The sequence below is a fragment of the Colias philodice genome, chromosome 9 (genome assembly GCF_061535455.1).
Source record: "Colias philodice isolate Cphi_HAF_F1 chromosome 9, ilColPhil1 Martin Lab GWU primary, whole genome shotgun sequence".
Lineage (NCBI taxonomy): Eukaryota > Metazoa > Arthropoda > Insecta > Lepidoptera > Pieridae > Colias > Colias philodice.
The window spans coordinates 9204723-9222962 of record NC_143094.1 but is presented as its reverse complement, the minus strand read 5'-3'; the positions used below and the strand labels follow the sequence as shown (position 1 = coordinate 9222962).

General features: G+C 31.7%; 1 long non-coding RNA gene across 1 annotated transcript; it reads right to left on the bottom strand.

The window, feature by feature from the left end:
- Positions 1-14030: 14030 nt before the first annotated feature.
- LOC149486020 (uncharacterized) lies at positions 14031-14859 on the bottom strand. The gene is made up of 3 exons (XR_016316025.1): positions 14494-14859; positions 14306-14367; positions 14031-14231 (listed from the first exon to the last, which is right to left on the bottom strand). It is a non-coding gene; the product is annotated as an uncharacterized LOC149486020 (long non-coding RNA).
- Positions 14860-18240: the final 3381 nt, after the last annotated feature.

Here is an 18240-nt window from a genome sequence, read left to right as displayed (position 1 = left end):
TCAATTTAATTAATATTCATAAGGAAAAACGTACTTGTTTAACTAACCCAAAATTGCTGTAGTTCAATTGTTAAAAATAGATAAAAATCTACCGACGCTTAATTAAATTAATATTAACGAAATAAAAGCCAAAGTTTGTTTAATTTAGCAGATGAATGAAGCGCGCTTCATTGGAGACAATTAAGTTCTGAGTTAAAATATTGGAATATTCGTATTGTTCTCTGTATGAAGAGGGCATGGTTATATCGACTTAGAGTGTCTTTTAAGATACTTTGGCCACATCAAAATAAATAAGGGCCATTTGCTAACGGTTTTGGGAGTTAAAACCTTACGATATATAGATTTTTTCATATTATGTAAGTATAAGAGTACCTATCTTATTAAATATTAACAATACAAAGTTCTTTCACTGTACAATACACTACTTAAGTAGGCAAAGTAGCTGCATCCCTGTACCTTTGGGACGACATAATGCTATCGGATATGCGTCTCACTTCACTTCAATCCTTGCGAAGTTCCTTCCCTCCGGACAATAGGGCTGGCCCATATTTGTGATTATAATATGTCTTGTTTGTTCGATAGTCTGGAATGAAAACAAAATAGTATAGTTAAAACGTTATTTATCAAATCTGTTCAAAACACGTCGCTGTATGCAAGTCATTCCCCTTCATACATTAAATGTTGACGTTGTAGGTGTGGATTCTACCGTTCAAGCTTTTCATAAAACGGTAAGTGATGTTTTGTAAATATTCCTACATTAACTAGTCAAATAACTAAAAGCATTTCTAAATATGTATTTTAAGAACATACACGTAGGTACCTACTTCGCGTACTTAAGCAGTGTTTAATATAGGTAATAATTATGTATTTCGAAATTTGTGACGCACATTATTGTAGTACAATTATATATTATAATATTATATTAGTCTTAGTTCTAGCTTTGACTAGTTAGACTTAATTAAATTCCGGTTTATATCAAAATCAAATCAATTCATATTGGCACCTTACCCACCGTAGTAAATAGATATTATGTACAAGCTATACCGTATACATATACAACCCATCACACGCTTCTAACAACAACAAAGTTTTGAAGCGAGGAGTTCAGCCAAAGTTCGATATCACTTGATGATGAAATATAAAAAAGTTCAATAGCCGATCAATTTATATCATTCTATGTATTTTAAATGTAATAAAAAGAAGAGATAAGGCTTTGTCTTTGTATCTTACAAGATAAAGATAAGAGGTTAATCATAAATGACATTTGTTACCTATATCAAATGTTAATAATTTATATTTTAAATAAATTTTTAAATCCAAAATGAATATTGAAATTATGCAAGTAATGTCTTATTTTGTATACCTTAACATATTTACAATAAATTTAGGTTTACATGTATATTTAAATCATGACACTAAAGCCTTATTTTCTATAAACCTGCTACAGCCAAGATGTGCTTGCTTATTAAAGCATTCTGAACTAAATTGAGTCTAAAGCTTGAGAAGCAATTATCTACTCTGAAATAGATTACTCAACGTAACTTGGTGACATATAATGAACAGTGCCTTATAACACAGTATTACCATATTTCCTTGTAATACTGTGCTTATAATATGATGGCCGGAGTGCGGCTGGCTAATTGTTTCGACATTGCACATGACTGCGCCATATAATAACAGGAAAGCGAAGGCTTTGTGAGTTTCCTACTGAGAGCACAAGATGTTACTAGTATTCATTAAGTGTAATGGATACCTGCACGTTCATGTTTTTCGTTTTAACGTTTAATTTGTTATTTCGGTTGAAATCTTTACGTTATTACTTAATATTAGTTCAATCTAAATGCAAAGGATGTTATAAATTATGTTTAAGTTAATAATTCAAAAATGGTAAATTCCCGAGCATCTATGACCTAGTATGAGGTAGACGCGTAAACCAAATACCTACTTATTTACCTATGCATTTACCAAACCAATAAAACCCGCAGGTGTCATTTCTATGGAAGCATTTCTAATGACAGTAAGTAAGGTATTTATAAGTTAGTATAGAATAGAAATAAATTTTAATAAAAGTAGAACTTCCTACATTCATAAAAATAATTTCTTTATAGGCTATTTTGAGCAGTAATGCAAAATCAACAGGATGATAGTGTAAAAGCGAGAAGATTTTATAAACTCATCTTAATTACAAAGGGCTTGATTAAGGCTTCATTTTTATACAAGATGAAATACTGTAAACTTTTACAGAGACCTAAGAAAAGGTAATTAAAACGGGAAGCATATTTTTTACGAAACAATAAACAGAGGAGCTTTGAAATAAACAATGGAAGGTTTCGCAGGCGGGGTTGGACTGACAATATAGGCTTTCCTGAGTAATGTATTCGAGGGCGGTGACAGGCACTTTTGTTATAATGCATTGATAGGTTTTTTTGGTAAACCCACAGTAGCAAACAAAGGTGGATATTTCATGAAAGGCTCATGAAACCAAAGTCATTATAAAATTCTTTATTTTTTGTCACCTCACATCTACAAAAATGGAATGCTTTGATTTCCATTAATTGATCAACCCTTTCAATATTCTTAACCTTCAGTTGGCCAGCATCTAAAAAAGTGATTAGACTTTACACAATAATAAATCGAATGATTAGGTTTCGTTATTCAATTCAAATGACATTTACAGACGCAGAAAATATGATGAGCACGTGTAGGCAAATTAGGAGCCCTAAATATACTGATAAAAGGATTTACATAACGTATCTCCTAAATGCTTACGGAATAATTATTAGGTAGCCGTATTGAAAATTAAAATAGGATTAACAGCATTATTTAATGCTATAAATATAATTTGCAATATAATGTTCCAAATTGTTCAATACAACAATATATTCATTTGAGTATTTCATTTCAAATAAGACTTTGTTTTGGCTTCAGAGACGACTGAAAAAACTTTACAAAGGGAATTATAAACTTTCTATTGTTTTATTGCCTGAATAACCAACATAATAAGTATACTTCGTATTTGGGAATCAACATCTCAGTACCACATTGCAAACACAATTATTCATAAGCATTTTTATCATAAAGCAAAGGGAGATAAAACAATACATGAAAATACACACCATATTTCGCGAATATTTCCCCAAGTTTTGCAAATAAGATATAATGAGCGTAAACACATGCAATTTATCCAGCCACCGCCCTCGTCGGGCTGTTTGATGACCTCATCAATCATCAGCAGCTTATGTTTATAGATTTTTCCACGGTACATTAAACATTTAACACATGCATATGTATATCTACACGATTATTTTAAAAGGATACATGAGACGTGACAGGTTATATGACATAATAAATAAGAAGCTACGTCGCTACGTTGTAATAATGAAGCCGGGACAGAATGTCATTTTCAGAAAAGATGAGATAAAAATTAAGCAAGAAATATATACGATAAACATGCATTTTTTACTTCTCATTTGTCACAAGTTTAGTGATGAAATGATTAAATATTTTGTTTCAAAAATAATAATCTAAATAATTAAAAATTATAACATGACACGTCTGCACAGAATTTCATAACTACGTTGCACTATCACGCCTACGCTTTCAGCTTCTATTACTTCATTATAAATTGTAAAGCTTGCTCCATTATCATTTATCCTTCACTTGAGATAATAGTCTCTTGTTTAGACAACAGACGCGCATTGATGTAAACGGAGGTAACACACAAGTAGGTACCTATTACCTGTACGAGGTATACACAAACACCTCCTACGTCGTCCTTTATTAATACGATGTCTGGTAATTACTTTACAGCTCGAGAACAAAGAAGTCTTTATTGAAAATTTTTTAGTAAATGTAATGCACTTGCACCTCATTTGCGTTTGCAACGTTTATTCTTATGTTGCAAAAGAAACCAATAAGCAAATCATCAAAAATGTTCTATTGATTCAAAATTAAATGTATATTAATTAAGAAGCGAGGTTTATAGGTAGATTTTCAATGATAATGACCAATTACGGTCGGAATATAAGTCACAAACCACAAATCTTCGAATATGTCGAGCGTAACAGTTTCACCATATCTTTTAGTATACACTACTTCGACTTAGTCAGCTCTATAAAGAAAAATGTAACTTTACGACCCGACATCAAAAATATAATGTAATTTACTAGAATAAGATGCACGAATAAGCTATCTTGCCTAAGAATCGATGACCAAAGGAAATAGGAAAGGACCGGATAACATCTAGAGTTATTATTGATGTCATTCTGATAAATTATTGTTCACTTTTCTTTGTCTACAGTTGGGAGTTGGACCCTCCTCTCAACACGAAAATAAATCTTGGCCCCATATTGTTTGGACAGTACAAAAAGACGCAAGAGTATAAAAGAGATGGATGGATAAAATATTAATTCAGTAATATTTAAAACTGCGTGTGAAAACAAAATAATATCAGAATGAAATAAATACTGAAAAAGTTATTCAAGCTTTTCCGCGAGTACGTAGTTTATCTGAGATATATTTCGAAAAATACGATATTAAATGTTTGTGATATATTTTATAGAATGGAAATGCTCCTTTGTGAAACTTATTTTTAAACTTCTTTGCATTTCTGCTTATTGAAAGTTTTTAATTCAACTGCCAGTTTTTGACATACCTACACATTGCTATACCTAAATGAATAAATCATCAGTAAGTAACTTTCTTTCGTTTTTATTCGTCATATTTCCATATTTAGTTTTAGAAAAATAGCTCAAGTCCTTGCATACCTTTAAGACTTGGAACAAGAAAAGAAAAATTATTGAAATGATGTACTAAGACACGAAAAACCTTTCTATTCAGATTGCGTACCAATAATTCGATTCTGAAGGGGCTATAATAATAAATTATTCAAGAAAACTGCTCAACCGCAAGAGCTTCTAAGGAGAGAATCTAGTACCGACATCTATTGTGGCCTAATTTCTGGGCTACGTTATCTTATTATCTCTAAGAAGTTATGAAAATACAGAAAAATATCTTCATGTTATTAGCTAAACGAATTGTACTGCCGAAATAAGTGTGACATTTTCAAGGTATCAATGTATACATATATCAATGTAATGTATGTGAATTTCTCAACATTTTTTTGACAAATTTTGCTCAGTCGAATGTCGGACAGAGAATATTGCAGCGGCTTTTGAAGTTGTTTTTCTTTGTGCCAAATAATTAACCTCATTGATTTTCCTAAATTCCTAGAAATTATATTTATTTAGAAATTACTGTCAGTGCTTTATAATTATTATAATAAAACAGATTCAAGAAAGGAACCATCTTTTATAAGTAATATATCAATATACCTAATTAGAATTACCTAACTTATTTAAGCTAGGTACTTAATATTGAAGCTTGCACAGATTGTTTTATTTTCAGAATGGTTTCCCGTTCGTATCTGAATAGCTCGAGGATACGGATTCCAAGACCCTCTTCTTCCTCATGTTCAATCTAACACAGATCTCACATCCATTACTGTCGACAAGACAATATATTGCACGTAACCCTATGACAGTGTAGATGCTATTACTCTATTGTAATTCGTGACATCATGGCACTGTATGCGTGTAATGTGATGAAAATCAAAATTATCTCTCATTTCTATCGGTAAAAATTAATAATTATTATAATATGCATAATAATATGATAATGAATAAAATAATATGATATGCCAATAATATGCATTTAAAACGCGTTTTGTTCAATCAATCTACAGCTCGAAACTCTTTTCAGTGTGTGACGAAGGACTGTATAATATTTTAAAGGTAAAAGATCAAAAATCAAGTCAAAATAAAATCCTTGTTATATTTCCTCAAACAAGATATTCACGCGAACAGTTTGCTCTGAATAAAGCTTCCGCATTCCAATAAAATTGCTCTTGCATTTCTTTGGAAATTGGAGACAAAAAATTCCTGACTTGTTAGTAAAAGATACGAAAAAAATACCTGTTCCTGTACATTTAATTAATGAGGTATAATGTAACAAATTTCAGAAATTATGTCACGCTCTTAAAAGTGATATAAAGCGTATAAAGTATACCTTATAGCTTAACTAGATTTCCGCCCGCGACTTCGCCCGCGTTTGCAAAGGAAAACCCGCATAGTTCCCGTTCCCGTGGGATTTCCGGGATAAAAACTATCCTATGTGTTAATCCAAGTTACCCTCTATATGTGTGCTAAATTTCATTGTAATCGGTTCAGTAGTTTTTACGTGAAAGAGTAACAAACATCCATACATCCATACATCCTTACAAACTTTCGCCTTTATAATATATATTAGATATTAGATATTAGATATAAAGTGCACTTAGCTTACAGGAGCTGCAGGTCTTTTGTAATATTCGTTGCTGGCTTAGCGATGAGAACTTTTCCGGCAATACTTAGATGATAGATCTATCTACTATCTGGAATTTTTTTTCCATAAGCGGGCTGTATATAGATAAATTGCTGGGCACACAATTAATTCATCGATACAATTAATATCATTCAAACAACCAAATTACGTAACGAAAAATATGCATTTAACAGAGAGAAAATATTCCATTAAATTAGCCGTTTGCTATTTGGTTTGCCGTTTTCTAAAGAAGTAAAAATCTAGTTCTACGCCATTTCCTGAGACATCTATACTTAGATATGGTACTTGAATGGCGTCGACACGAAGGAGACGGTAAAATTCAGAGTTCTCCTTATTCCCTATAATTTTTCTGATACCTACATAAAATCACTATAATCAGAATGTACTGATTGTCTCTGATATATTATCATATCATCACAGATACTACAATACTATAATAGTATTTTTATTCCGCGCTTCTAAGATTTTTATTGACTTTGAATTATAAAACAATGGAACCTTGGGAAGAAAATATTGATTTCTGTTTTATAATGGTGATAAAAGCGCGAAGGGGTGAAATAGGTGGATGGAAATTGTATTTGAACGGCAATTGCCCTATAACCGGAAGTGTAAAGTGTAGGAGGAGCTGTGGGCGGAACGTATACATACACACAATAGTATAGGCTTATGCCACTTTCTATTGTATAAGTATTCAGTAAACTAAACTAAGAAGAATAATAATTAAAAAGTAATTACATTTAAAAGTTCCTCGGGCGGTACAAATACAAGCTGTTTGAAACAAGAGCCAATAAATCTTAGAATAAATCGCGAACATCCGATAAGTTTTCTTTTTTTAAAGAATTATTATTTAACTCTTTACAACCCTATAATATTTCTATATTTATGTTGATGTCCAATCAGAATCCGTAGAATGGTTAAGTATGTGTGATAAAATTCCTTCAATACACATCGTCCCAAATCTGGGAACCTATATCGTTATAATATCTAATACTAGATTTCCGCCCGCGGCTTCGCCCGCGATTTCAAAGGAAAACCCGCATAGTTCCCGTTCCCGTGGGATTTCCGGGATAAAACCTATCCTATGTGTTAATCCAAGTTACCCTCTATATGTGTGCTAAATTTCATTGTAATCGGTTCAGTAGTTTTTACGTGAAAGAGTAACAAACATCCATACATCCATACATCCATACTTACAAACTTTCGCCTTTATAATAGTATTAAGATATCGTTATAATATCTAATACTAGATTTCCGCCCGCGGCTTCGCCCGCGTTTTCAAAGGAAAACCCGCATAGTTCCCGTTCCCGTGGGATTTCCGGGATAAAACCTATCCTATGTGTTAATCCAAGTTACCCTCTATATGTGTGCTAAATTTCATTGTAATCGGTTCAGTTGTTTTTACGTGAAAGAGTAACAAACATCCATACATCCATACATCCATACATCCATACATCCATACATCCATACTTACAAACTTTCGCCTTTATAATAGTATTAAGATTAAGATTTACTTTTTATCTTTGTAATTTCCCAGTATTGATTCGTATTATTCAGTAAAGTATTATTTAACTTGGCATATTCTTCGAAGAAAAATAATCATTTTAGTATTCATTCAACCATTAGGAATTCTTCTCGATTAAGACCACAGTAAAATGAAAAATATCTGTTTACCTGAAACAAACAAAATCGTTAGCTCTAAACACGTCTAGCGGGTCGCAGTCTCTCAGGAAATGATATATTCACACTATGAAGGATTCCTATCTATAATCGCCATATATTTTCACTTTAATCAATTTGAAACGTAGTTGAAAACAATACAAGCACGTTCACTGCGCTATCGTCACCGAATACACTATTCACGGCAATTTGTAAAGATTTATACACCGACAGACCGCCTTCCCCCTTTCTTTACTACCAGTTCACGTACTGTTTGAATAGAATTCCCTGAAAGTTATTTACCTATTAGCCGTTTGTGCGAAATGCGCCACATTTTGGTGTTTCAACATCTTCCTTGTATCACTTTATTTTGCTAAATGGGAGAAAGATGGTAAAAGTCGACTTAGATATAATATTAGGTAAATGATAAACAGATACCAACATTATTTTAAAAGAGAAATAGTAAGATTTTAATTTTGTTTCGTAAATAATAACTGCTGAAATCATCAATACTTTGTTGAAACGCAATAGCGATGTTTCATAATTATTGGATGTAAATGTAGGTAAAAATAATTGGGAACATACTTATAACATTTCATTAGTTTGGAACAATAATAACGAACTCCTCTCATGAAATGTGTTAAAAATATCTACACAACAGTATTTAAAACTACTTATGTATTCAAAATTGTACCTATTTTGGTAACGTGATTGAAAATGAAGAAAGTTGTAACAAAATAGTAGTAGAATGATTATTAAGTTTATTAAGGGCCGATTTTTCAATGCTTAGATAAAACTTATTCATCGAATAATGTATAAAACCACCATTTTAAAAACGTATTCTAATTGCCCGTATTTGACAGTTTACGTGACATTTTAATATTATCGTGTAATACTTTATTGGACGGATAAGTTTTATCCAAGCATTGAAAAATCGACCCTAAAAAGTATCAAGGATTATAGACATCCAAAGATCTATGGATTATAATTAAATGTCTACCAACAGCGTCGGTTAGAGCTTGGTTAGAGCCAAGTTAGAGCGAACAATTTGACGTTATGTCAACACTACAACAGCGGGGAAGACAACTTAATTAAGAAACTGATCTAACTATAACGAACTTTCACAGTATAAGTCTTTACATAAACTATTTAATATTCACGTTTCTATTCTTTTGTACATATTTATTTGAAATATGGACGCAAATATTTTATGCAAGATTGAAAACAGTGAAATAATTATTGTTTTTCGATATAAGCACTCCGAACATAAATAAATATAAATAATGATGAAAATTAATGTTCAGTCAGATTGTTAACTTGTAATATGGAGGGTCGTATATATAAGCAGCATAATATAAGTGGATAAAGATTTAAGATGAAAAGAACTATGTAGGTACCTAATTAGTAAGTTACCGTTCTAATAAATAACGTAACAAACTAATAATTCAGGATAACAGACAACATGATTTCGCTCAAAGAATAATAAGATAGATAATAAACGGACAACCTTTGTTATAATCCCTTTATGGTTTCTGTTATACGGTAGATGGATTTCATTTAATAAATCGGATGAGCTTAAAGTGTAAATTAATTAAAGATTAGTTTAATCCCCTATTCAATTAGGGCGTGAGAAAGCTAAGTTATTATCTGATTGTTAGCAAAACCTCCATTCTTGTTTTAACAGTTTAAAATATACGGATGAAAAGACAACATTGCAGATATTCTTATTTATTAAACTACATCAATCAGTGAACGTAAGGTAAATCAGTGAACATTATTTTTTTGATGATTTATGACATATCTACGTACCTGTATGTTTTGGAATTTGGAAATGTTTAATGCAGAGGAATTTTGATAAGTTCCTGATTCTTAATGAACAATTGTACATCATAACTCTTACCCAATTAATTTAAAAACAACACTTAATATAGGTTTATCAAAAACAACCGGCTTTCTTATACAAAAGTGGTAGAATTTAAGAATTATTAAAATGAAATCAAGTTAAGATAAAAGATTTCCTTCCAATCAATCTACTAATCTAATCTACAATCTATTAGATATAAAATAAACTTTAACAAGCCGTTTAAATGCGAATATTAAAATGTCTGCAGAGAAATGAAGGAAAAGTAATTTTATCTCTATTTCCTTTCGCCTGACACGTTCAAAGTTTCTGATGCAAAAAACGATTTTCATACTATTTATAGATTACGTAGATCACTAGAGCAACCAGTTGGATGGATTTAGGATATATTAATTCTAAAGCTATAAACAAAAGACGTAAAACTACAATTCCTTTAATAATAAATTATCATGGAACATTTACAAATACGTAGGTATAGGTGAGTATCATTTCTAAATTCACTGTAGGTTGGTAGGTCGAGAGTTATGTAAATCCTAAAGCGTCCTTATATTTTTATACGTATTAAGACCTCATTCGCACGAGAGTTAAAAAAGCGTTGCGTTAAAACCCGGCGTTGGCGCTTTTTAAACGTTCTCTCTGTGGTTGTTCATACTAACGCTTTAAAATCACTCATGTCTCGTCTCTGGCTTCAGTAAGACGTGGAAATGGTTTCTGCTAAAATAATTACGTAATGTCAGTTGCGTAATATCTTTATGATATTTATATTATTATATTTGCTTAGAATTCCTCGGAAAGTTTGTTCTTAATAAACCACTTGTAGGGACCTACTTAGGTATTTGTTCAAACTCGTCATCGATAAACATGTTACTAAAGGAATATGATAAAAATACCTACTGTTTTAATTTTTATATGTTAGGTATATTTGAAAGAAAGAAAAAAAGAAAGATTGGCACTAGCGATTTGTGTTATTAAAAGACGAAAAAGAAAACAAAAGGCATTCTGGGTACATCCTCTGAATGAACAGAGATACTTAAAAGGGCAGTTTGTGACACTGTACGAAGAGTTAAGGCAATACCCCGGAATTTTTTTTAATTATTTTCAAATGTCTATAACGATTTTGAATACAGGAACGGACGAGACTCCACATCTATAATTAATAGTTCGGGATCAACAATCCACGACATCGTATCGATTTTCTGATGATTATAAGCACAACAAACACGTGCTACCGCTGAGCGAGCGTGCGGCATACTGAACGCAGCGCCGGCGCTTTTTTAGCGCTCGTCTGAATAATAGTAAGAAGTTTCCTATGGTCTATTTTATTTAACGCCCAACGCCGAGCGTTGAAAATAGAACACTGCGCGATAAAAAAGCGTCGCGCTTTAAAAGCGCTGACGTGTGAACATATACTTGGGAATGCATTTGTTCTATTTGGACGCTTTTTTAACGGACGTTAAAAAAGCTCTCGTGTGAATGAGGTCTTAAAGTATCTACCGATTCTCTTTTAGAAATTAAAACGACAAACGAAAGCTAAATGTACATTAATAGCATTAACAAGGGACTAGCGATAGAGTAAAAACTTTTAGTGAAACATTGTTTTGTAATTTGGCGCTGGCCATAAACTACGCGGCACGGCTTTGGGTAAAAAGCTGAACGGAGCCAGTTCGGTTTGCGTAGTTTTTACCTTCATCTACAGCCAAAAGTTTTAATCGTTATGATTAAAGTACAATGAATACATTTCCTAATGTTTATCAATTTATTCATGTGTAAACATTGAATGTAGGCAAAAGGGAACGGTCGTAATTGTGGCTACAATAAATTAATTGTACTGCATTGAAATGGCATTGAACGAGTTTTAATGTACCTAGTATTCTTTAAATATTGCTCAATTTCAATGTAACCAAGTAACATAGGCTATTATCAAGCAAAGGCAGAAAAACGGCAAATCTTACAATATAATTTGAAAATTCTGTTTACTTTACCTTTTTGATATATTGTCCAAATGACCCGACATTCACAGCTGTGGTTTTTCATGTGTGGTTAGAAATTGTTCACATAAACAGGTGTTTAATTAGGATATGTACATCGTTAATGCTTTTACCACGTTAACACACGTTAATAATATTACGTAAATGCGTAGGTAGGTAGGTACACAACCTCAACGTTGGCTATTTTCGCGCTCCAATTCAAATATCGAACATTATTTTTCTATTTCTTTTAATTTTTTTTTCAGTCCATAATTTAAACAGCCAGCAAACATTTGAACAACATTATAAATGTTAATTTTACAAATGATGACTTGTTAAAAGTTTAAACTTTAAATATTAAAATCTTTTTTAATTAATAAAATAATTATTGTAAAGCAAATTGTTATAACTGTGAACAATAATTAAAAAAATATTAATAAAATTATTTTCAATATAAAAGCACTGAATTAAATATATTTCCACCATCAAATAAATGAGGTGTGATAAAAGAATAAAAATAAAAGAGAAACTTTAAACATTAAAAAAAAATGTGACATTATGATAAACAGATTAGTCTGCAGAAAACACCGCTACAAGGGCTGTAATAAACAGCCCTCGTTAGAAGGGTCAGATTTTTTGGTCTTAAGACGATACACAAAAAAAAATCCACTGCTTGGCGGGCGGAGTCTAATACCTCGCTATCGCGAACGCGGGTGTGCGCGAAGTCATTCTTGCATACTCGCCGCGCTGCCGCTGGCCGACTCGGGACAAACATGTATGGAGTCGTCATACAGTTATAATATTGTTATACATATATTTAATTGTTGATTTATTGACGACGCGGTTGGCGCAGTGGTAAAGTAACTGCCTACTGAGCCGACGGTCCCGGGTTCGATCCCCGGTCAGGGCAAATATTTGTGTGATGAACTCAATTATTTGTTCTTGGGTCTGGGTGTTATTATCTATATATGTATTTATAATATTATATTTATCGTCGCCTAGTACCCACAACACAAGCCTTAATTGAGCTTACTGTGGGACTAGGTCGATTTGTGTAACAATGTCCTATAATATTTATTTATATTTTATTTATTTATTTATTGGTTTTATTTTCTTGCTTATAAACACAAAATTATCTTCTTTTTAACAACTACTTAGACATTATTAATAATTATTAATTATTATTATTTCGTAATGTTTACTTTATTACAAAATAATACAGGTTATAAATAATCTTTAAAATAACAAAAAATATTGTTACTCTGAAAAAATGAAATGGTACCTAATTACGCGGACTACTGAATTGATTTAGATAGAATTTGATGCTGACGTAGATATTACATCATGCCCAGAAATGAAAGGTACTATTTCTGAAAGAAGTTATAAACCCTAATTCTTCTCAGTCAAAGTCAAGAGTGGAAGATATCGCTAATACAGTAAAACTGATGCGAAACTTTGGATGTTAATTTGTATATTTTTTTGTTAGTTGTTACTTAATCACGTCAAGACTACATTACCAATTTTGATAAAATATAGCTAATTGCCTGGATTTACACATAGGATACTTTTTATCCGAACTGAACACTTCTGTGGGATAAAACAGGATTCACGATATAACCTAATTCCACGCGGGCAAAGCCGCGGTCGGAATGATATTTTTTTAAATAAAAAAATTGTTTAAAAAAAACACAAAATATATTGACGCATGTATTTATTTTTTGCACTCTATTATAATTGTAATTATTCATTACAAATAATCAAAATAAAATAGCCAGAACAAAGTTAGGCCCTGATAGGGTAGGTAGGCAGGTACAGCAATGTGAGACGAACACTGGCTTATTTATACCAATAATAATGTATTATAAACATTAAATTAAGTTTACAACAAAAATACATAATATTATTAGCTAATGTGAAAACGAATCAACCAATCATCCCACAACAATGAAATGTGCACACAAATATTCATCCAAATCGGTTCATAAGATTAGGAGGAGTGACTGCAGCGCCATCCTCCGGGCCCAATTGTGTTTCCAGATCACCCAGGAACTCAATTTAATATACTTACACAACATTTTTCGAAATGAAAACTCACATTACTATGTAAATATGAATATAAACCGGTTTTAGTACTAAGCAATTTTCGCACAGGTGTAGTAAGTATAAATGAAATAAATATCAACATCAAATTCTTTATATAACATACTTATCTACCACCTACTAAGAAATTCTTGAAATTTTTTCGTATTTTTTTAAAATATAATACTACTCCAACGAGCTCCTGTTCCATAATTCCATATTACGTCCACCATACTTCCACTAAGTTCACCATGATTTTTTATTTCTTTGCACTTTGTTGCTTTTTGCTAAAAATGGAATCATGCGATAAAACCAGTAGAGCGTTGATAACATACATTTTTGACTGAATAAAGGTACTTACGAAGGAGTGGGTTCACATTGTGAACAATCAGTGGGTTTATTTTCCTTCTGGATTCCGGATTTCTGAAAAGATTATTTATGCTATAAATGAAAAAATCTTACACATTCGTTATGTACTTAAAACAGGGGTACATATCAAACATCGTCTATAATACAATTATCATCAAATTTAAAATAAAACCAACTTACTTCATTAATTTGTTCCAATTGTAAGCATTCTTTTTCCTCCAACCTTTATGTTTCTTCTTCTTATTTTCTTTATTGTCCCCATTTGTCTCATTTTGTCTTATCGTGTTGTCACCCTTTTTTACGATTGCGCAAGCGACACAAGTTCCCCGTGTGACGGCCGTAGCGGGAATGACTCGTGCAGCGATCGGGGTAGGAAGGTACAGGGCGGCTCTCGCTATATTGGCTGGTCAGGCGCTAATTTCAAGTATTTCTTGTTTATTTCAAAACCATCGCATATTTCAAAATTCTAACACGGTAGACGTATAGGTTGTATATTTTATAGTTAATATCCAAAAAGTCGTAACTTTACGTTTGTTATTTTGAAGATGCCAGATATTAAAAAAAAAATAACAATGAGAACTTTGTATTTTTTTTCTATCGAGAAAATATCATGGAATCATGTTTCTAAAACGGTAAACGTATTGTGTTACTATTGAACTTTCTTGTCAAGAATTTTCATCACGACAACTTTAATAATATAAAAATTACGAAGGTTTAAAAAGGGCCGTAAATGTTAGAAAAATTAATTCATCACCTTAAACAAATAGGTGGTAATTTCGTGTTTGCGAAGTTATCACCTTGTTTTTAGGATACATTAATTTACCATTAGCACAATAAAAATAACATTCAGTTAGATTGTTATTGTAATTGTTTTATTTTGGAATCTTGTTATTGGGAATTCGAAAATGGAACTTCTTTAAATAAAAAGGAATTGACAATAATTTCGCAGTAAGTACATATTCATTTTGTATCCTGTCTGAAATTATATTTCAACGAAAATAATGATATCAATCTATTTCTGAGGCAATTCATGTTTTCTTCTCGTATTTTTATGGTTTTTATTTGTAACAGGGAAAAATACAAATGTTTAACAAAACTATGGGCAAAATGTGAATAATTACCATTGAGATAATAATTACTGTAACGATATATTCCGTAATATAATATTTCATGGACATAGGTAGGTGACACATAGGTAATTATAAAATAAAAAACTAATAACTAACTTACATTGTAACAGGTAAAAGAGGAGTTTTTTTTAACAATTGTTAAGAAATAGCCTATTGTCAAGTAAGTAAGTAGACATTTAATGTTTCAGTGTGTTATCTATATAAATTATTTATTCCTTAATCTATCTTTAGTTGACGTGTATAAATGATGGTACATTCACATAGGTTTGGGTTTGGGCGTATCCCCAGTCCCCACTCTCCGGAATGAATCCGCATCAGTTAAATAACGAGAGAGACAAGGATTATTCCGAACTACGTTCTAGAACATTTGCAACATAAATCAAAATAAGTATATTTCGAGCACTTAGACAATTGCGAATACTGTGGCAATCTGTATATGGTACCTACATTATCTATTATCACAGCAACATTTCTATATTTTTTTTATTTAATTTTTAATACTTTATTGTGCTTCCAACAAAATAGGTAGGTATATTCCTTTGACAAGTTTGTAATATTGATATAAAAGTTCCCTTCTCTACTCCTCTTTTGATTAGGTACCTACTCATAATCACTCTTTAGTCGAATACTTTACAACTATAAGTAACCTATTTATCAGCATGTGTCTGATTCTATTAAATCGTTATTCAGTAGTTATTTTCATATTCTTGCAACACAGGCCTAAATTTCACCATAAAACACACAAAAAGTGATTAATTGCCACCATCCACATCCACTAACAACAAAATAACAGTTATTAAGTCGCATGTTAATTATTACAAGCGAATATAAAACACTTTCATTACAGCCAGAACTTAAATCACACCCCCGTTTTACGAAAATTAAACATTTCGTCAAATTTTTAATTTATATCCCCGCAAAACGCGAGAATGGAACCGTAGCATTATTAACAATGGATGCGTGTTTCGTCGGATGAGTTTTAATATTGTGAAAATTTGTGACATCCAAAATTCTCGCAGCCCACATTAACCGCTAGCCGAATTAATTATTAACATCTGAAAGCAACCACTTGCTGAAAATTATCTTGATTATTACTCAATTTTGCATTTATTAGTAAGAAGACTTTGTGTCGTGATACTTTCATGCTCCGTAGTCATTTTAAAATTTAATTTATAAAATTAATAATTATTGACTATTCAATGTGTCACATTTCAGACGCCAATAAAGGATTGATAAATTTATTGGGTGGAGCCATTAATTAAGAGAAGAAGAAGAAGAAGGATTGATAAATTCAAGATGGCCATAGGATAAATGAGAATAATATTATAAAAATGGTAACACTTTTGTGTGGTCGTTTTTGAAAAGCTTTGTCTGTGAAAAATAACTGACACTGATTGAGAGGTTGAACTTTTAATTAGTAAGTTAATCTGTCTGGACTCTGGAGCCTCATAGAAATTGTAGGTAAGTAGCTACATCTCCAGTATAGGTACGCAAATTTTACAATGAATTTATTCCTAATCATTCATGTTGATTAATTTAATATTTTTATTTACCTACGTAGAAATAATACTTTTATAAAGAACTCTTGAGTTTCTTATCAACTGCAAAAGTATATTATAAGCACACTGCACACAAACTGTCAATACAATGCATCTATAAATAACTTTCATATCCCGCGCTAATAAACAATTATCCATCCAATGTACAACAAACCGAAGTTGGTTTCCAATTTAGCCCCAAATACCATACCTACACAGCATTGGTTATGTGGTCACGATCGATGTAACGCATACCTACCGCCTCGGGCAGATGGAAACAGCTGTAGTACCTATAATAATAGTACTAGCAAACCGTCTTTGTACGCACGTATAAAAGAAACACTAGCTAAAATATTGCAATTTCGATTATTTTTATGGAAAAAAGTAAGGAACTTATTTGGGTAATCAGTTCGTGAATTCGGTGCCTATTGAAGTTCTAAGAAATAAGCTCAAGCTTATTTTTACCATGTCTTTGAAGCATTTAGTATTAAGAAATAGAAGAACATGTTTCTCTATTAAAGCATTGAGTAACACGTACCTGTCTGCATTGCGGCATCTACGAAACTTTAGTGAGTAAACTAAGATATAACGACACCAACCGTATTCGCTATATATCAGCATCAGGATTCTGCATTAGAGAAAAGTCTTGAAAGTTTACGTGACATGAATAATTTCTATTCTATTCTAGCATAATACTGCTCAAACAAACCAGAGCATATTATATGAGACAATATTTAATTCAAATTTATTCAAAGATTCGTGATACATACAGCAATTGTATCATATATTCTATTAGGTACTAACTCTATTCAGCGACGAAGTCTGTGCAATACCTGCACGAGAATTATTTTCCTTTTCCATTGAGTAAATAAATCATGATTGATGTACAAAAAACAATAATATCCAAGTTAATGAAAAACCTCAATATCTAATACAATAAATACAAATCAATATCTTATTAAAAAAATATCTTTATTACAAAACAACCAAACCAAAGAAACAATAAAAACATGGAAACAGTTTCTAATCGCAAAGTGAATCTCAAGAAAACGAAAATCGAATTATATATCACGATTGAGACTTTATTTCCAGGAAAAATTCATCCGTAACTTGTAAGACAGCTATTATTTATGAAAGAGTTCAATATCCGATAGGTCCTGACTAGATGGAGATTTATTTATAGTTTAATACCGTATAACAACTCTTTTATCCACATGAAGTTTCCCTACTGTAATTGGTAACACTCGAGTGTGTGAATG